The sequence below is a fragment of the Xenopus tropicalis genome, chromosome 1, assembly GCF_000004195.4.
Source record: "Xenopus tropicalis strain Nigerian chromosome 1, UCB_Xtro_10.0, whole genome shotgun sequence".
In the NCBI taxonomy this organism is placed as follows: Eukaryota; Metazoa; Chordata; class Amphibia; order Anura; family Pipidae; genus Xenopus; species Xenopus tropicalis.
The window spans coordinates 58,875,333-58,896,116 of NC_030677.2; the positions used below are offsets into that span (position 1 = coordinate 58,875,333).

At 42.9% G+C, this 20,784-nt stretch overlaps 1 protein-coding gene across 1 annotated transcript in view; it reads left to right on the top strand.

The window, feature by feature from the left end:
- Positions 1 to 15,249: 15,249 nt before the first annotated feature.
- Positions 15,250 to 20,784, top strand: part of hhip (hedgehog interacting protein) — a gene marked incomplete in the record, with an annotated part of 84,190 nt that continues 78,655 nt past the window's right edge. Inside the window, 2 exon segments of the mRNA NM_001007190.1 lie at positions 15,250 to 15,302; positions 15,529 to 15,800.

Genomic DNA, 20,784 nt, shown 5'->3' on the forward strand with positions numbered 1-20,784 from the left:
TTGAGTTTATTCCTGAAGAGACTGAGGGAGGATTCTCTACGTAGGAATTCTGGGATGGCATTCCCAATGTAAGGAGTGGCAAGACAGAAATGTTTAAAGAGGAAAATGGTAGTAGTAGTGGGGGTGAGACCAAGAAGTTGCTTTGAGAGGAGACACATATGGAGACACAAGAAAAAAGATGTAGTGAGGTGCAGACAACTGAAGGGCTTGAAGGTTATGAGAAGGAGTTTGTAAGTTATGCTTTGTTTTATGGGAAGCCTGTGGTCTCTTGAATGAGATGAGGAGAGTTCTGGCATCAGTATTTGATCAACACTGTGCCATTGCAGAATGGAGAAACTGGCTACTTCACCATGTGTCCTCAATAAGGACTAATCTCATTCTAGTAATATTTGAATTGAGCTAAAAGTATAAATTATTGTTTTCATTTTGTGATTTTTAATATAGGTGTTTTCACTGTACTTTCAGGGTGTAATTGGGACGGAGATTTTAAAGGTTTCAGCTGTCAGTTTTGAATTCTATATTTGATTTTTCCAAGCCTACAACATGGTATAGTACAGTCCTGCCTAGTGTTTTTTATGTAGTGTGAAGATGATTTGACATTCCACATATCTGAGGGCCAGTTCATTTACAAATAATGATGTCATCAAAAAAGGAGTCTGTGGAGCATGAACAGCTGAAGACCAAAGAGGGCCTCCAGATAGACAGCCTTGGTGTAGTATGACCAACTAATGTATTATTTTATATTAATAATTTTGCACACATGACCTGTTCTAAGGTTTAAAAAAGTACTTCTTATTGGTTTTTTTGTATTGTTTAAAAGGACTATCCTTTATCTATGTAGCACTGGAATTACGCAATGGTCTATAGCAGTGCTGTCCAACTTCTGTTGTACCGAGGGCCGGAATTTTTCCGACCTACGTGGTGGAGGGCCGATAATGGAAGCCAGTTTTGACCACTCCCCTTTTTGAAACCGCACCCACTTGAAACCACACCCATGTTATCACATGATCATACCCATATTAATGGTTGTAGTACAGCAAAAACCTGCCATACTCTGCCTGCCCTACCCTGCCTGTGTGCCATACTCTGCCTTCCCTACCCTGCCTGTGTGTGCCATACTCTGCCTGCCCTACCCTGCCTGCGTGCCATACTTTCACTGTGTGTGCAATTCTTCGCTGGTTTGTGCCATACTTGGCCCATGTGTGCCATACTCTGCCTGCCCTACCCTGCCTGTGTGTGCCATACTCTGCCTTCCCTACCCTGCCTGTGTGTGCCATACTCTGCCTTCCCTACCCTGCCTGCGTGCCATACTTTCACTGTGTGTGCCATTCTTGGCTGGTTTGTGCCAAACTTGGCCTGTGTGTGCCATACTCTGCTTGCCATACTCTGCCTGTGTGTGCCATACTCTGCTTGCCCTATGCTGTGTGCACACACAGGCAGCCTACAGTGACACAATGCTGGCACTGCTCCTACAGTCTGCACAATAACTATATATTAAAAAACTTTTTAATTGAAGTACCACCTCAGTATATGTTCTTTTTGTAGTGTGCAGGGATTATTTGTGGGTTTCTACTGCTCCTGAGGTGTGAACAGGGGAACAATGTGGGTGATTACAGCCTGAGCCTGAGGTGTGAACACTGCAGGGGGTAAACAATGCAGAGATTAAAAGGTGTGAACAGTACAGGGGATTACATATTTAAACAATACAGCCTGATTACAGCCTGAATCTGAGGTGAGAACCATGCAGGGGGGGCAGTTAATCACAGTACTGATACCATTTAAAGCTTACACAAGAGTAAGCCATCAAAGCAGCCAGACAGGTGGGGGGCCACACAGAGGGGGGTCGCCGCGGGCCGCCAGTTGGACAGCACTGGTCTATAGAGATTATACATCATTCAAATTAGCCCTTCCCCTAGTAGGATTTACTTACAATTTAAGGTCCATATATTCACAGTTATACATTTAGACAAAGTATGAATATGTTTTTAAAATACCATTATTTCCACAATTTCGGGCATTTAATCACCAGCTGGTAAAATATTGATAATTTCTTGAGCCAAACATAAGTTCCCAATGCTTCCTTAGGATTCTGAGGTCTGAACTGCCACTGTGATTTCAACTTAAAGGGATTCTGTCATGGTTTAATGGTGTACTTTTTATTTCTAAATTACACTCTAATATTTAAAATTTTATTCTTGAATCAACAAATGTAGGTGCATAGGCAGCCATCTCAGTGCATTGTGCCTGTGTCTGAGCCTTTAGAAGGAGCCAGCGCTACACATTAGAACTGCTTTCAGGTAACCTATTGTTTCTCCTACTCCCATGTAACTGGAGGAGTCCCAAGCCAGACTTGGATTCCTTACTATTGAGTGCTATTCTGATATCTACTGAGAGCTTCTATCTTTCTACCTTTCCATTGTTCTGCTGATCGGCTGTTATGGGAGAAAAGGGGGGGCGGGTGATTGCAAATTGCAGCGCAGCAGTAAAGTGTGACTGAAGTTTATCAGAGCACAGGTCACATGGCTGTGGCACTCTGGGAAATAAAGACTATTGCTAGCCCCATGTGAAATTTCAAAATTAAATATTTAAAAATCTGTTTGTGTTTTTGAAAAACTGATTTAAATGCAGGATTTTGCTGGAGAAGCTCTATTAACTGATGTGGTTTGAAAAAAACATTTTCCCAATGACATTATTCCTTTAATTTTGGGTAATCGTACATTTCAAGACCAACAGTTTGTCAGGGCCCCTTTTAACTCATAACATGGATAAAAAGATGTGCTAACACTGCTGTATCAGTTATTGTTTAAGAATATATAGAGCAGCAAAAAATCATTCAGCCCAAAATCATTTTCAAACTGACCTTTATCTGGACTTCTAGCTTCAAGGAGAGGAAATATGCATTGTCCCCTAACTGGCATTCAGGTTGGCCCCTCTAGCCAAGACAATTGATTCTCCCACAATTATCACTGCAGAATTTATATTTACATTTATGGACATCTTAATGCACAGAGGTCTTGTGCAGTTCACTTTCTGTTGAGAATGCAACTAACTGGTTAATATTCCCAGCTAGCTGCACATGGAGATTGCTGTTTTTGCTAAATGTGTCAGTGCTTTGTCCTAAGGAATGGCAAGATATTTCAGCCAGGTGTTCTGCGTGACCTTTTTCACATAACTTAACCCTGCATTGTGCAAAGCAGCTGTAAATTGAAGGCATTCACACACACAGGCCTTCATGGTCACATAAAAAATATGCTGTATTTCAATTCCGTTGTCCAGTCAATTTCCTGCTGTTCTATCTATTGTTGTTGAGCAGATCAACCTGCCTATTTAAAAAAAATCTGGATCAAACCAGCAAGTTTATTATAGTGTCGGCATACCACACTGTCATATATCTAAAAGGCCTGCTAATCTTAAATAAGCCACATTGTTGCCAGATGCAATAAGAGCCAGTCTTTTAGAGGGGGGTTAAACAAAATGTAAACAATATTGAGCATAAAGTGTAAATTATCATACAGGAGTGCTATTAACCCGGCAACAATTATTTTCTTACCCCTTTTCAGCTGTTCTTCCATCTTTGCTCTCTTCTGGCTTCCTTTAAAAGAGTTCACTACTTCTTTTCCTCCTGTTATTCTCCTCTTCTCGTTTCCCCCAACTATTCATTTTGCTTTTCTCCTTTTAACCTCACTTCAATATTACCTTTCTTTTGCACCCATAGACTCTGCCACTATCACGATACCACACTCTGCTTTTTTCTTTGTTCCTACAATTCCTTCTGCTCTCACTGCTCCCGCAACCCTTCTTCTTATATATTATAGTATGGCCAGTTCTAAATTGTATTAATTCTGATTTATCTAACCTTATGACATGTAAAGGAAGTATAAAAGTCCTTTAACATCCCAGTCAGGTAGCATAGAAACTGAAACCTAGCAAGTCACTTCTGCTTAGTGAAATATATGGAGTGAAAAAAAACAGATCAGTTATACTATATAAAATATATTGCTTACCTTACTATGTATACTTAACATTATTTGCTTTGCTTTGGTTTATTGGCATTTAGTAAAATTTACCTTTGCAACTGACATCAATTTCTCCTCATTATAAGAAAGGAAATTCCTTATTTACAAAAAATATTTTAACATAACATTATTCTTTGCAGCCATCAAATTTAAAAGCAAAAGGAAATACCTAATTATGGTTCAATGCCAAACACTCAAGGGTCACCTGCAGTCATAATTTTGCCTCCTTGTTAGTCACCATAGGAGCACTGTTTTGTTGTGAAATAATCAAAATGAAAAGGGAATGAAGTTAGAGAAGGAAGCAATGGAGCGAGAGTCACTGAACCAGAACTAACAGCAACTGTGAACTATTATTAAAGCCAGTGTAGCCCCAGTCCTCTTATTATTCTAAGCTTAACTGGTTTCATTTATATATTTTGAGGAAAGGGTAACAAATAAGCAGATTTAATCAAGGAATTCCCTGAGTGGCAGCAATTGTTACTATTTTTTTATCAGATGGATCAGGACCCCCTGCAAGCAGCATTTTTAAAAAATTGTACTAGGGTTGTTAGTGACTTGGAAGTGTGCACTGCATTTATAAGCACAGATTTTGAACTAGATGTCATTTGTAAGGATATCAAAAGGAATCACTGCACAAATTTAATATTGTTTATATATCCTGGAGCTGTCCAGCCTGTAGTGGATCCTGGGAATTACATTCAATATATTAAAGTCATACAGGAGTTTGGTGCAATGGTCACAACAACCTGTTTATAGGGCAACCACTAAAAATTATTTAAATTAAATAAATTTTATCTTTGTTATTGCCATTAAGACCCATTCTAACTCAGATGTGTGATATGATCCAAAGTATTTTATTCTAGAAGTGTATGCCATAGACATATACTTCAGGGCCTATTTATCAGACTGTAATAACATTGTCCTAAGAAAGATCCCATGGTGGACTGAGACACTGACTAAATAAACATTTGTTTTTCTATATTTTAAGACCCTTGAGTGCATCATTGCTTTATGCGTATGCATAATTATGTATAATAATACCTTTTGGTAGCACCAGGGCAGTGCTTTTTTGTGCACTTGCTACAAACTACATTTCTGTCCAAATGGGCTTATATATGTCTAAGGGTGTATTTAGCAACTGAGCTCTACAGTAACTTTTACCTAGTTTTAGTTAAGTGATACATCAGGGGAGGGATTACCAAGATTATGGTCCATATATTCTTTAGTTATTCCCCTGAGGATCAACCCTATATGTTCAAACTCAGATAATAAAACTTCTATAAACACATGAGCATCTTGTTTGCATTACACATTATTTTAGGTAATAATTTTATTCTTTCCAAGAATCATCATCAATACAATGACAATGTATAAATTTGTGTTATACATAAGGGTAACATGTGTACTTTGTTATATATGTATATATAATATATGTTATATTTAGGCAAAAGTCTGTAATGAATAAGACATAAATTGGGTACACTAAAAATGGAAAATGTTGTTAAACTGGCATGGTATGAAGTTTAGCCATTACTTTCTTTTACTATTTCTAAGATTATGTTGGTCTGTAAAAATGACATTTTTTATTTTACCGTATATTAATGTACAGCTTCAAGACATTAAGGTCCTACACTGCACATTGCAAAGCTGCAGAGAACTGCATACCCTAGAGAAGAGCTACCACTTAGCAGGATTCATGCGCCGCAGACAGAAAGCGTCATGGGGCAAGGTAAACCAGTATGTTTGAGACAAGGTGCTAAGGTTTAGCTGACCACCCAAGTAGTCAGAGTTCAAAAAGGCAGCTAATCTGCAAATGCAAGATAGGTGTTTATTGTTTTTCATTTAGGTTTATTTATGTCATGCTCCAGTCCAGAAGGATTTCTCAGTACTGTGTCTCCAGGTTTAATCCCTATATTACTGTACCAAGGTTATATTGTAAGATACATAAACCTCTCTTTTTATAGGAGTGCTCATTTCTGTGTAATAGCTTAAGATATTTTCATTACTTTTAGGGACCACCGTCAGGATTTATCAGTGTTTTTTTTTTTATCTTAAACAGTAGTCAGTGACTGACACACCTCATAAGTAAAGTGCTTCATCTTGTTCTCCTGCTGTTCCTTAGACTTACCTCCCATGAGCCTGAAATGTAATCCTATTACAACATTTACTCAGGAAAAATAAACAAAAAAACATGGACCATCCAACCTACTCCCCCTCATCATCCCTTACCCCTCTGTTTCTACATCAATTCAGGCCTGCTGTGCCAACCGTCATATTTTTCCTCTCTCTTTTGTCTTTTTCATTTATTGCATAAAGGACTTAGCATACAAAATAAGTACATTTTATGTACACCCTGCTAATTTGGAACTTTGGAATTATAACTCCCAAAGCCCCAGCAGAAAGCAGTCTCTAGAGTGATTATGGGAGTTAAGGTTAAAAAAAGAACAGGTTTTAAAAATGAACAGGCTAATTTGTAGATTCTGGCAAATGCAAGAGGGGCTGTTAATTCTAGGTAGTCATTATTTATTTGGGCCTCTGTGTACTTGAATTGCTGGGGCCTATTTAGAATGTCAGTCCAAACATGAGTTAATGTAATGCCATTTTGCACAAGGTCTAGTATTTTCTTTTAACAACATGACCAGTAAATGTTTTTTACTGTTGCAGCAAGGCTAAGCATCCTTGCTGCAAAGGCTTCCTATAACAACAGTACAAGCCCTCTCATTCTTTCCTTCAATTTTGCATAGATAAACTCTAATACTATGGACCAGATTGCCTACATAAACTAATCTGACCCAAAAACAGAAAATTCAGATAAGAGAAATCTAACTGCTGTCTAGACTACTGTCTAGTGACACCTTCCCCCCTCAAGTGATCAGGTAGACTGCAAGACTTGTGTCCAACAAGGGCCACATTTGGCTGCGGATGCAGTCTGCTACTATTAGAGGGGAGAAAATCCACTTGCTTGGTGACCTAGCTAAAATATAGAATATAGGTTTTAGTGAAGTTTAAACCTTTTACTTTCCCAACAACTGCCCCATCTCCCTGTACTCATAAAATCCCCTTTCCAGTATCACCAAAATATCATATTATTTATTCTGGCCAACATATAGTCATATTTTTTCTGGATATTTTTGGGTCCACAGTACAGATCAGTGTCAACTGGAAACACTGGAAATTTAATTCAGTTTTGAAGCCTTGTAGGTGGCATGTTTAAACCTTTTACTTTCCCAACAACTGCCCCATCTCACTGCACTCATAAAATCCCTTTTCCAGTATCACCAAAATATCATATTATTTATTCTGGCCAACATATAGTCATATTTTTTGTGGATATTTTCGGGTCCACAGTACAGATCAGTGTCAACTTGAAACACTGAAACTTTAAGTCTGTTTTGAAGCCTTGTAGGTGGCATGTTTAATTACATTCTTGTGAAGATTCCTAATTTGCAGTTAGCCAGAACCAAAGCTCTATATGTAACCTGCTATGTAAAGTGTCAGCAAATGCAAGCTCTTTATGCCAAGGTTCTCACAACCTCTCATGTGCACAATTTTTAATAAAATTTAATAAATCTCTTGGTGAATTTACAAAAAAAACATTTTTGTTTCATTTTTTTAAATGAATTCTCTTGTCATAATTAGGAAAAAGATATAAATTGTGCATAATAATTCCACTTTAACTTAGTGAGCTAACAATACAATATCCATCAAGCAAAGCATTTCAAGCAGCAATATTTGTTATTGTGCTTGAAGGCATCTTTCCTTTATTGTTCCATAATAGGGCACCTGCACGCAGGAAACAAGAGTCCTTCAGGTGAATATATTAAGTCCTAATTTATAGTACAATAGAATTTTTAGTGCCGGAAGGATTAGAGTTCTGGTCACTCATAGAAACAGATGGAATTTCATTCATTTGTAGAAAAGTTGAATGGTCCCATCTACAATAACTAGAAACCATAGAATGAACACCTGAATTGGCGAAGGAAGGGAGAACAGCCTTCTGCATTAAGTCAGTGGATTACTTAAATATGTAGAGTGGAATCTTTTTGAGAGTATTGACAAGGAAATTTCTCCTCCTAAGGATCCAGAACTAAAGAAAGGGGTTTGGAGAAACATTCTTTCTGTGTTTAACAATGTATGTGCTATAATGCAGGAGAAAATAATTTGAACCCAACTGCAAAATGCAAATTCAAAACATATTTATGCAATGTCATATTTTTTAAAAAAAATCTTCATAGAAATCAACATTTTGTCAATAAGAACAATCAAAGGACAAGTGTTCTGGGATTATAAATTTTAGCACTGTATGCCTTGGTGTTTCCTATTGAAGAGCCCCCTGTTTAAAGCCATATAAAGCAAAGTGATATTGATGGTGATATTGATCATTTACTGAGATATACAGAATACAAAACTCATTTCTTAATTTACCCATATATAGTTACAGTTATAGTTAAGCTGGGTTGAAAAAAGACCAAAGACCATCAAATGTCACATCTCCAAATGAACCTCACAGCATGTAAAAAATAAAAAAAAAGTTGTTCAGTATCTCACAAAATCCATTTGCTCTAAGGGCTCTGGCACACGGGGAGATTAGTCACCCGCGACAAATCTCCCCGTTCGCGGGCGACTAATCTCCCAGAGTTGCCATCAGTTGCCATCCCACCGGCGAAAATGTAAGTCGCCGGTGGGATGGCACACGCGGCGGTGTGATTTCAGCAAATCGCCAAAAATGCCTCGCGAGGTACCTTTGGTGATGTGCCGAAATTGCCTGCGCAGCGTGTGCGATCCCACCGCGACTTACATTTTCGCCAGTGGGATGGCTATTCGCGGAGATTAGTCGCCCGAGAACAGGGAGATTTGTCGCGGGCGACTAATCTCCCCGTGTGCCAGAGCCCTAAAAGGGGAACTAAAATAATAAAAACAATTAACTAGACTAGCTTAGACTGCTCTTCTGTGCATTTTTGCACTTCTGGTGAGACACTGCTGTCTATATTGTACTTTCTGTTCCTTTGGGTCTCAAAGCTGTGCTGATAGTAAGAAAGAAGAAGCTTCTTCCTCCAAAAGAGCAACACTTGCTAACTCCCCGAGTCCATCTGACATAGATCTGATGCTTTCACTTAAAGATGCTCCAAGGTGTTTACCTAGGCTCTGACAGTGAGCTGGTAAGTCAAAAGTCCAATTTAGCAATATAAAACTGGTAATATTTTAAAACTGCTAAAAATTAGGGGTTTACTGAATAGGCTGACTCCTAGCGCTTTTTGTAGGACTGGTCAAACAACTGAATGTGAACTTTTTTGTTCACAATTGATGCAATATTTTAGATTTTTTTTTTAAAAAAAATCATATGCAAATTAGCAGTTAAATTCTGTTTGGGGTTCAGGTGGATTCAATGCATCCTACTAAAAATAAAAATAAAAAAACTGCCAAAGTTCTCAATAGTAATAGTGCCACTAATCAACAAATCATAGGAAGGTGTGCATGGTCAAAAATATAGAAATCTATTCACCAATTAGAAAAAGAGAACAAAAAATGACCAAATATTTTGCACTTCCCCTTCCTGAATATCTGAGATTCAGACCCTAAATTAAAATATAACTTTTATTACAATAACAGAAAAAAAACACACATAGGAAGATCTGATTGTGTCTGAATTCCACCAGCAAAATATAATAAATACTGTTTATTGCTGCATTCCCTCTAATAGTGTCGCCAATTCTGTGGCATCCACTCCTCTGCTGCTGTCCTATTGCATTCACAATGCTGATCATTTATTTTACTGCTCTACAACTGCACTCACTGTACTATTCTTCTGGTGCAATCTATGCATTGCTCCATTGTAGAATTCTGCTGCCATAACAGTACATATCAACTGCTGAATAAATTGTATTGGTGCACCTCTGAATAAATATTCTGTGGATATATCCTATGTATGACTATATGATCTGCTGTTGAATCTGCTGCACTGCTCCTTTGATTTACTTTTCAGTGCAATATCAGTTATACTTTTGTTATATTAACCATGCAGCCTATTCTACATAATTCCCTGCACTACCTTCAATTTCTAACTTTTTTTGTCCCTGATGAAAGTTCCAGTTGGAACTGAAACGTGTATCCTGTATGAAAATTCCTGTGTGTGCCGTCACCCCATGTATATATATCCATTCTTTTTTGCACTGGCACCCAGGTACCATCTGTTTTGTTTGGTGTGCAGCTTCCTGGCTACCTACAGTTATATATATATATATATATATATATATATATATATATATAGACAGACAGAGTACCGCACACATAGGGACTTTATAGAAAAAACAAAAAAATTTATTGAAAAAAATCCGACGTTTCGAGCACCAAACTGTGCTCTTCCTCAGGGTTTGTCCCTGAGGAAGAGCACAGTTTGGTGCTAGAAACGTCAGATTTTTTTCAATATGTGTGCGGTACTCTGTCTGTCTGCAACTAGTCTTCCGATACAGAAATACATGTGGCAAAATCACAGCTGCTTTCACTGCAATGTTGTATTGCTGCTTTTGCTGGACCTTTCAGCAGCTACTGAGGAAATACTGATACAGAATTACCAGTGTTGCAGTATTAACAACAATGCACTCCAGACCTAATATACTCCTGCATTTGCTGTGCAATTAACAATCATTTTAATGTTCTGCTGCTTTAACATACTGTCCTACTCTGCTGCCTGCATTTATTTACTGTTCTGTTTAGTTTGAAAGTTTTAGTTTTATGTATTTGTGTATTCTGTTACATTCAGCTCAACATGTATATAATATTGTCTGCTATTTTTTTTACATTTATTGAGCTATATTACTACAATGTTTTAACTTTGTGCTTCATTCCTCTTCTAAGATCCTCCATACCCTTTCCCTGTTAATCCGTTTACCACAGGTACCAAATAATTTAAAGTACATGTCAACCCAAAAAATGTTTTTTTTGCCTAATAAAAGAAAATGTAATTCTAAGCAACTTTCTAATATGCATTGATTAAACATTTTAGTGTTTTTAAAGTTTAAAGCCTGTCTCCTTCCTCCTTCAATAGTCAGAGCCACCAGAAAAGGCACCCTCACCCCATCCCACTATCATACAGCCAGGGAAAGGCACCCTCACCCCATCCCACAATGGTACAGCCAGGGAAAGGCACCCTCACCCCATCCCACTATGGTACAGCCAGGGAAAGGAACCCTCACCCCATTCCACTGTCGTACAGCCAGGGAAAGGCACCCTCACCCCATCCCACTATCATACAGCCAGGGAAAGGCACCCTCACCCCATCCCACTATGGTACAGCCAGGGCAAGGCACCCTCACCCCATCCCACTGTCGTACAGCCAGGGAAAGGCACCCTCACCCCATCCCACTATGGTACAGCCAGGGAAAGGCACCCTCACCCCATCCCACTGTTGTACAGCCAGGGAAAGGCACCCTCACCCCATCCTATTATCATACAGCCAGGGAAAGGACCCCTCACCCCATCCCACTGTGGTACAGCCAGGGAAAGGCACCCTCACCCCATCCCACTGTCGTACAGCCAGGGAAAGGCACCCTCACCCCATCCCACTATGGTACAGCCAGGGAAAGGCACCCTCACCCCATCCCACTGTTGTACAGCCAGGGAAAGGCACCCTCACCCCATCCCACTATGGTACAGCCAGGGAAAGGCACCCTCACCCCATCCCACTGTTGTACAGCCAGGGAAAGGCACCCTCACCCCATCCCATTATCATACAGCCAGGGAAAGGCACCCTCACCCCATCCCACTATCATACAGCCAGGGAAAGGCACCCTCACCCCATCCCACTGTGGTACAGCCAGGGAAAGGCACCCTCACCCCATCCCACTGTGGTACAGCCAGGGAAAGGCACCCTGACCCCATCCTATTATGGTACAGCCAGGGAAAGGCACTCTCACCCCATCCCATAATGGTACAGCCAGGGAAAGGCACTCTCACCCCATCCCATAATGATACAGTCAGGGAAAGGCACTCCCACCCAATCCCATCCCCATAATGGTACAGCCAGGAAAAGGCACTCTCACCCCATCCCACAATGGTACAGCCAGGGAAAGGCACCCTCACCCCATCCCATAATGGTACACCCAGGGAAAGGCACCCTCACCCCATCACATAATGGTACACCCAGGGAAAGGCACCCTCACCCTATCCCATAATGGTACAGCTAGGGAAAGGCACTCTCACCCCATCCCACAATGGTACAGCCAGGGAAAGGCACCCTCACCCCATCCCATCCCCATAATGGTACAGCCAGGGAAACGCACTCTCACCCCATCCCACAATGGTACAGCCAGGGAAAGGCACCCTCACCCCATGCCCATAATGGTACAGCCAGGGAAAGGCACCCTCACCCCATCCCATAATGGTACAGTCAGGGAAAGGCACCCTCACCCCAATGGTATAGCCAGGGAAAGGCACCCTCACCCCATCCCATCCCATAATGGTACAGCCAGGGAAAGGCACTCTCACCCCATCCCATAATGGTACAGCCGGGGAAAGGCACTCTCACCCCATCCCACTATGGTACAGCCAGGGAAAGGCACCCTCACCCCATCCCATAATGGTACAGCCAGGGAAAGGCACCCTCACCCCATCCCATAATGGTACAGCCAGGGAAAGGCACCCTAACCCCATCCCACAATGGTACAGCCAGGGAAAGGCACCCTCACCCCATGCCCATAATGGTACAGCCAGGGAAAGGCACCCTCACCCCATCCCATAATGGTACAGTCAGGGAAAGGCACCCTCACCCCAATGGTATAGCCAGGGAAAGGCACCCTCACCCCATCCCATCCCCATAATGGTACAGCCAGAGAAAAACAGCCTCACCCCATCCCATAATGGTACAGCCAGGGAAAGGCACTCTCACCCCATCCCATCCTCATAATGGTACAGCCAGGGAAAGGCACTCTCACCCCATCCCATAATGGTACAGCCAGGGAAAGGCACTCTCACCCCATCCCACAATGGTACAGCCAGGGAAAGGCACTCTCACCCCATCCCATAATGGTACAGCCAGGGAAAGGCACTCTCACCCCATCCCACAATGGTACAGCCAGGGAAAGGCACCCTCACCCCATGCCCATAATGGTACAGCCAGGGAAAGGCACCCTCACCCCATCCCATAATGGTACAGTCAGGGAAAGGCACCCTCACCCCAATGGTATAGCCAGGGAAAGGCACCCTCACCCCATCCCATCCCCATAATGGTACAGCCAGGGAAAGGCACTCTCACCCCATCCCATAATGGTACAGCCAGGGAAAGGCACTCTCACCCCATCCCACTATGGTACAGCTAGGGAAAGGCACCCTCACCCCATCCCATAATGGTACAGCCAGGGAAAGGCACCCTCACCCCATCCCATAATGGTACAGCCAGGGAAAGGCACCCTAACCCCATCCCATAATGGTACAGCCAGGGAAAGGCACTCTCACCCCATCCCAACCCCATAATGGTACAGCCAGAGAAAAACAGCCTCACCCCATCCCATAATGGTACAGCCAGGGAAAGGCACTCTCACCCCATCCCATAATGGTACAGCCAGGGAAAGGCACTCTCACCCCATTCCCATAATGGTACAGCCAGGGAAAGGCACTCTCACCCCATCCCATAATGGTACAGCCAGGGAAAGGCACTCTCACCCATCCCATAATGGTACAGCCAGGGAAAGGCACTCTCACCCCATCCCATAATGGTACAGCCAGGGAAAGGCACTCTCCCCCCATTCCCATAATGGTACAGCCAGGGAAAGGCACCCTCACCCCATCCCATAATGGTACAGCCAGGGAAAGGCACTCTCACCCCATCCCATAATGGTACAGCCAGGGAAAGGCACTCTCACCCCATCCCATAATGGTACAGCCAGGGAAAGGCACCCTCACCCCATCCCATAATGGTACAGCCAGGGAAAGGCACACTCACCCCATCCCATCCCATAATGGAACAGCCAGGGAAAGGCACCCCATCCCATCCCATAATGGTACAGCCAGGGAAAGGCACTCTCACCCCATCCCATAATGGTACAGCCAGGGAAAGGCACTCTCACCCCATCCCATAATGGTACAGCCAGGGAAAGGCACTCTCACCCCATCCCATAATAGTACAGCCAGGGAAAGGCACCCTCACCCCATCCCATAATGGTACAGCCAGGGAAAGGCACACTCACCCCATCCCATCCCATAATGGTACAGCCAGGGAAAGGCACCCCATCCCATCCCATAATGGTACAGCCAGGGAAAGGCACTCTCACCCCATCCCATAATGGTACAGCCAGGGAAAGGCAACCTCACCCCATCCCATAATGGTACAGCCAGGGAAAGGCACCCTCACCCCATCCCATAATGGTACAGCCAGGGAAAGGCACCCCATCCCATCCCATAATGGTACAGCCAGGGAAAGGCACTCTCACCCCATCCCATAATGGTACAGCCAGGGAAAGGCACTCTCACCCCATCCCATAATGGTACAGCCAGGGAAAGGCACTCTCACCCCATCCCATAATGGTACAGCCAGGGAAAGGCACCCTCACCCCATCCCATAATGGTACAGCCAGGGAAAGGCACACTCACCCCATCCCATCCCATAATGGTACAGCCAGGGAAAGGCACCCCATCCCATCCCATAATGGTACAGCCAGGGAAAGGCACTCTCACCCCATCCCATAATGGTACAGCCAGGGAAAGGCACTCTCACCCCATCCCATAATGGTACAGCCAGGGAAAGGCACTCTCACCCCATCCCATAATGGTACAGCCAGGGAAAGGCACTCTCACCCCATCCCATAATGGTACAGCCAGGGAAAGGCACTCTCACCCCATCCCATAATGGTACAGCCAGGGAAAGGCACTCTCACCCCATCCCGTAATGGTACAGCCAGGGAAAGGCACTCTCACCCCATCCCATAATGGTACAGCCAGGGAAAGGCACTCTCACCGAATCCCATAATGGTACAGCCAGGGAAAGGCACTCTCACCCCATCCCATAATGGTACAGCCAGGGAAAGGCACCCTCACCCCATCCCATAATGGTACAGCCAGGGAAAGGCACTCTCACCCCATCCCATAATGGTACAGCCAGGGAAAGGCACTCTCACCCCATCCCATAATGGTAGGCGCCGCTGCGCTTGGGACAATGACGTCAGGCGGCGCGGGGTGGCAGCACCTCCTTGCGCTCCACTTAAAAAGAAGCAAAAAGAGGAGCGAAACATGAGAGGCGTGCGGAGATGCGAGCCCTGCACAAGCACTAACCACAGGCAGCAGCGTTACAGGAGGGTGAGACATCCCACAGCGGTGCCAATAACCTCATTCCAACAGCAGCAGCGGCGGCAAGTGGCACCCAGCGCCCTCCAGCCGCACCTGAGCTACTGCCCCGACTCCTGCCCAGCTCCGCGCCTCTCACCTTTGCACCTCTGGCTGGGAGCATCCTACTGCCCTCGGGATAGGGGAATCTTTGGGGGTTCTTTGCTGTTTTTGTGAACTTTGTGGACTCTTTTTGCAGCAATGAAAAAGATCCTGCTGGTGCAGTGGATGCTACTCTGCGCAATCGCTCTGCTTATTCTGGAAAGTGACGCTAAGTTTGCAGAGAAAAGTGAGACTGGCGCAAGGAGAAGAAGGTGCCTCAATGGGAGCCCCCCGAGGCGTGTGAAAAAGCGACATAGAAAGTTACAGACTTTGGATCTGGGGGGGGCTGGAGAGGGGTGCAGGGGGCTATATCCCCGTCTCTCTTGCTGCCCCAAACCTGACATACCCGGACTGCCAATGGACAATAAGGTAAGAGACACGTGTAATAACGTCAGGGGCATCTAACCAGAGCCCCCAGTTGTTGTTTGAAGTATAACTCAAAACAGCCAATGTGAAGGATGCAGGGAATTGTAGTTCTTCAGCAGCTTAGCAGGTCAGACAGCCCTGTGTACATGCCTGGAACACTCCCTATGAGATACAGTGATGTAGCATAGCACCTTCCTTTTGGTACCCAACCCAGCCACTGACAGGAGGAGGATAAGTGCATAGACTTATCCACATGTCTCCAGTACTTGTGGCTGGGGCTTACCTGGGAATACACTGCAGAACATATATCTAAGAAAACAGCAGGATGTTTCATTTAGCACTAGACCTTGTTTTTTTCTCCGGGCATATAGGCTTGTTTTAATGAAATTTATCCTTCGCTTCTGTATAACTCCCAGTGGAGTCACTCAGCACCATATAAGACCTGAGTGTGATAGATTCCTGATTATATAGCCACAGCAGAGTAGTAAGCAATCCAGTCATTTGTGTGTAGATAACTAGACTGAAGCACCTGTTAGCTGGAAAGCCCCCTGCTCTCTCTGCTCTCTGACTCTCAGATGCAATATGCCAAGAGACTGTAAAGCTAGGAGCTTCAGTGCATCCTGTTTTGGAGAAGTATGCCTGGTATGTGAGGGGCAAACTTCGCCCAATTTGCATTGCCTTTCTAATGCAAGGCTGACTGATGGGGGAGCAGGAGCGAACTCACACAATGAGCAATGAGTTGTGTTACTGTACACTGTACTCTATGAACTATTCTGTATGTGATTTCAGAAGCACTATGTCCCTGCCAGCCCCTCCTGTCCTATGTGTTTGGGTGAATGACATATTGGTGTAATGCAGGAATTTGATTTTGGTATACTGCAGGAATTTGATTAGCTCCAAATGTTAAGTACTGGTGGATTCTAGCAACTCTTTACATTGCTTGCTTGACTTGCTGGCTGATTGTGAATATGTATGTGTTCACTTCAACCTTTCTCCTCCTGGAACCCCCAACTATGCCATAGGCAGAGCATTTCCCATACATCGCTCTAGGAAGCAGGGACAGGCACGGGTGCATTTTGGCAACCATTGTACTCAGGAGGAAAATAGCAGTGGTCAAAATGCATCACTGTGCTTTTCACAAATCACCAAAGTTCATACTGTACCAAAAGAAATGTCTCAAATGCTCCTGTCCAAAGATGCATTTTGACCACAGCTTTTTCTCAAAATACACTTTAGTGTGATGTAGATGTTCTTGTTTATTCTTTGTATTTCTTGAATTATTTCCCTTACTATTCTGCCTCTATTTAATGTGCCCCAGTCATCTTCCAATCTGTCATTCAGTACCACAGCCTGGTTGCTAGGGGCCATGGCACTCTACCAACCTGTTAACTGATTAATTTCTACACTGGAGAGGTTCTAAAGAAAAAGCAAAAACATTCAATACCCTTAATCATTACAAATAGAGATCACATGAAAGTTGACTTACACTAAATACAGCTTTGTGATTTAATGTTTGAAAACACCATGGTGTGGATGAGGGATATTACCGAGATTTTGGCTCGTGTCACACATTGTCACACCCCTACTCTCTCCCACTGATTTGAATAGGAACCCTCAGGAATTACTGGAATTACTAGCTTTTAAACCCTTTAGTGCTGCTAGTAGTTGGTCAGTTGGCTTCTATATAAATAAATGGGAGGTGCCAGTGATGGTGTGCAATTTCACCTGGTAGAGAGCCCATTCTGTGTGACATAACTATATTTACTTCATCTCTTCATGCAACCCAGGCGCACACAAGAGGTTAACTGTGTGTTGCCCAGTTTTTGTATTGCTAAGCTATACATATAAGTGTGTGACTGTTTAAAGGTGGAATGAGATGGGTTTATATGTGTTTACTCACAGAGTGTGTGCCCACAGTTTGGTTTAACTGTGTAGGTATGTACAGTATACACAAGTTGTATTGCCAGGCATAAACACACTGAATGTATGTAGGGGTGAGCATGGATGTATTTAGATAAAGTTTGAGTTTGTTTATGGATTTTAGTTAGGAGATCTTATTTACAAAATATTGACTTGTTGCTAATGTGTTTGTGGTATATGGCTTTCCGTAATACAGTGTTAGAATGCTGGTAAGGAAGCCTCGTTTATATGTAGCACGTGGGCTTTTGTGTACACTACACACATTCCATCTTGCCTGCACCTGGCATTGCTTTTCTTATATTACACTGATAAATGTTTATATAAACGTTAAAATGAAAAACTGATACTTAACATGTGAGGCCCCATCTGTTGAATACTACAACTCCCAGCATCCCCAACAACTGCAGCTTACAGCCTTTAACTTTACTGTTGTTGTGACATACATAATCCAGTAACACAGCACTTCAGCATTTTAAGGCCACAACTCTCTGCATCACACCTCTATGTAGTAACCTAGAGCTCCTAGCATACCCAGCTCATGGCTAAAGCTTCTAGCATTCTTCTGTGCCAGCTGCTGTGTCAATTATATTTTACTGTCCAACACTTCCAACCCCCTTTCATATAGTTACATAGTTACATAGGGTTGAAAAAAGACCTGTGTCCATCAAGTTCAACCCATCCAAGTAAACCCAGCACACCTAACCCACACCTACCAATCTATACACTCACATACATAAACTATAAATACACCCACTAGTACTAACTGTAGATATTAGTATCACAATAGCCTTGGATATTCTGATTGATCAAGAACTCATCCAGGCCCCTCTTAAAGGCATTAACAGAATCTGCCATTACCACATCACTAGGAAGGGCATTCCATAACCTCACTGCCCTCACCGTGAAAAACCACCTACGCTGCTTCAAATGGAAGCTCCGTTCCTCTAATCTAAAGGGGTGACCTCTGGTGCGTTGATTGGTTTTATGGGAAAAAAGAACATCCCCCAACTGCCTATAATCCCCTCTAATGTACTTGTACAGAGTAATCATGTCCCCTCGCAAGCGCCTCTTTTCCAGAGAAAACAACCCCAACCTCGACAGTCTAACCTCATAGTTTAAATCCTCCATCCCCTTAACCAGTTTAGTTGCACGTCTCTGCACTCTCTCCAGCTCATTAATATCCTTCTTAAGGACTGGAGCCCAAAACTGCACTGCATACTCAAGGTGAGGCCTTACCAGGGACCTATAAAGGGGCAAAATTATGTTCTCATCCCTTGAGTCAATGCCCTTTTTTATACAAGACAGCACTTTATTTGCTTTAGTAGCCACAGAATGACACTGCCTGGAATTAGACAACTTGTTATCAACAAAAACCCCTAGATCCTTCTCCATTAAGGATACCCCCAACACACTACCATTCAGTAGATAGTTTGCGTTTATATTATTTCTACCAAAGTGCATAACTTTGCACTTATCAACATTGAACCTCATTTTCCAGTTTGCTGCCCAGTTATCTAATTTTGTCAAATCGCTCTGCAAAGCGGCAGCATCCTGCATGGAACTTATAGTTTTGCACAATTTAGTGTCATCAGCAAAAATAGAAACAATACTGTCTATGCCCACCTCCAGGTCATTAATAAACAAGTTAAACAGCAAAGGCCCAAGGACTGACCCCTGCGGTACTCCACTAACCACACTGGTCCAATTAGAAAATGTTCCATTTACAACCACTCTTTGTACTCTATCCTTCAGCCAGTTCTCTATCCAATTACAAATATTATGTTCTAGGCCAATATTCCTTAATTTGATCATTAACCTTCTGTGAGGTACTGTATCAAACGCTTTAGCAAAGTCCAAGTAGATGACATCAACTGCCATTCCAGCATCAAGGTTCCTACTCACCTCCTCATAAAAGGCAACTAAATTAGTCTGGCAAGATCTGTTACGCATAAAACCATGCTGGCACAAACTAATAGTATTGTGAACTGCAATGTATTCAAGTACCCTATCCCTTATTACCCCTTCCAAAAGTTTTCCTACTACTGATGTCAGACTAACAGGCCTATAGTTTTCAGGCTGAGAACGGGATCCCTTTTTAAATAACGGCACCACATTAGCAATCCGCCAGTCTCTTGGCACCATGCCAGACCTCAATGAATCCTGAAAAATTAAGTGAAGAGGTTTGGCAATCACAGCGCTCAGCTCATTTAATACCCTGGGATGAATCCCATCCGGCCCTGGACCTTTGTTTACCTTTACATGTTCAAGTCTCTTTTGAATTTCCTCCCGAGTGACCCATGCGTCAGTAGCTAAATTACTAGAACTGGGCATATTAAAAGGGAAGCCTTCATTATCTGGCTTTCAGTCCACCCATGACCATCCAGGAAACTACTCTATATCACCCAAACAAAAGACACTGGCAGTTAATTCAGTTCCAACCAGGGCATCATCAGGAAGGAGTTTGCATGGTGACATGGGTCTCCTCTGAGTACATTCCCTCCCACACTCCAAAACATACAGGCAGAATAACTGGCTGTTGATAAAACTGACCTTTATTTGCGTGTGTGGTAGGGACCTTAGATTGTAAGCTCAGCTGGGCCAGGGACTGATAAGAATTCTGAACAATCTTTGTAAAGTGTTGTGTAAATGTGTTGGGGCTATATAAATAAAGGATAATGGTGATGAAGTCTTTCACCATAACATGATTTTGTGGAAGTTGTATTGGAATGTTGGTGGAGGAGATTTTTTCTAAGACTGAGAGGACATATATTGCAGTTTGGGAGTGGCTTTAGCTGTTAGCAGCTCTAGTGTACTCAGTCCTGGGACATTGCTGTATACATTGGAACTCACTGAGAGCATCATTGCTTTGGGCTATGCCGTTGCCATGGTGATTATACTGGAGACCCAACTTTAACAACTTCTTGCCCATATTTTGAACAGTAACATCCTCGCAAACAGATCTCATATTACAGACCACACAGAAACCAGAAAGCCTTACCAAAAGCCAGATTTTAACTTTAAAAAAATAAAGATGCGGGTGAAGAAGATATTTATCTTGACACCTTTC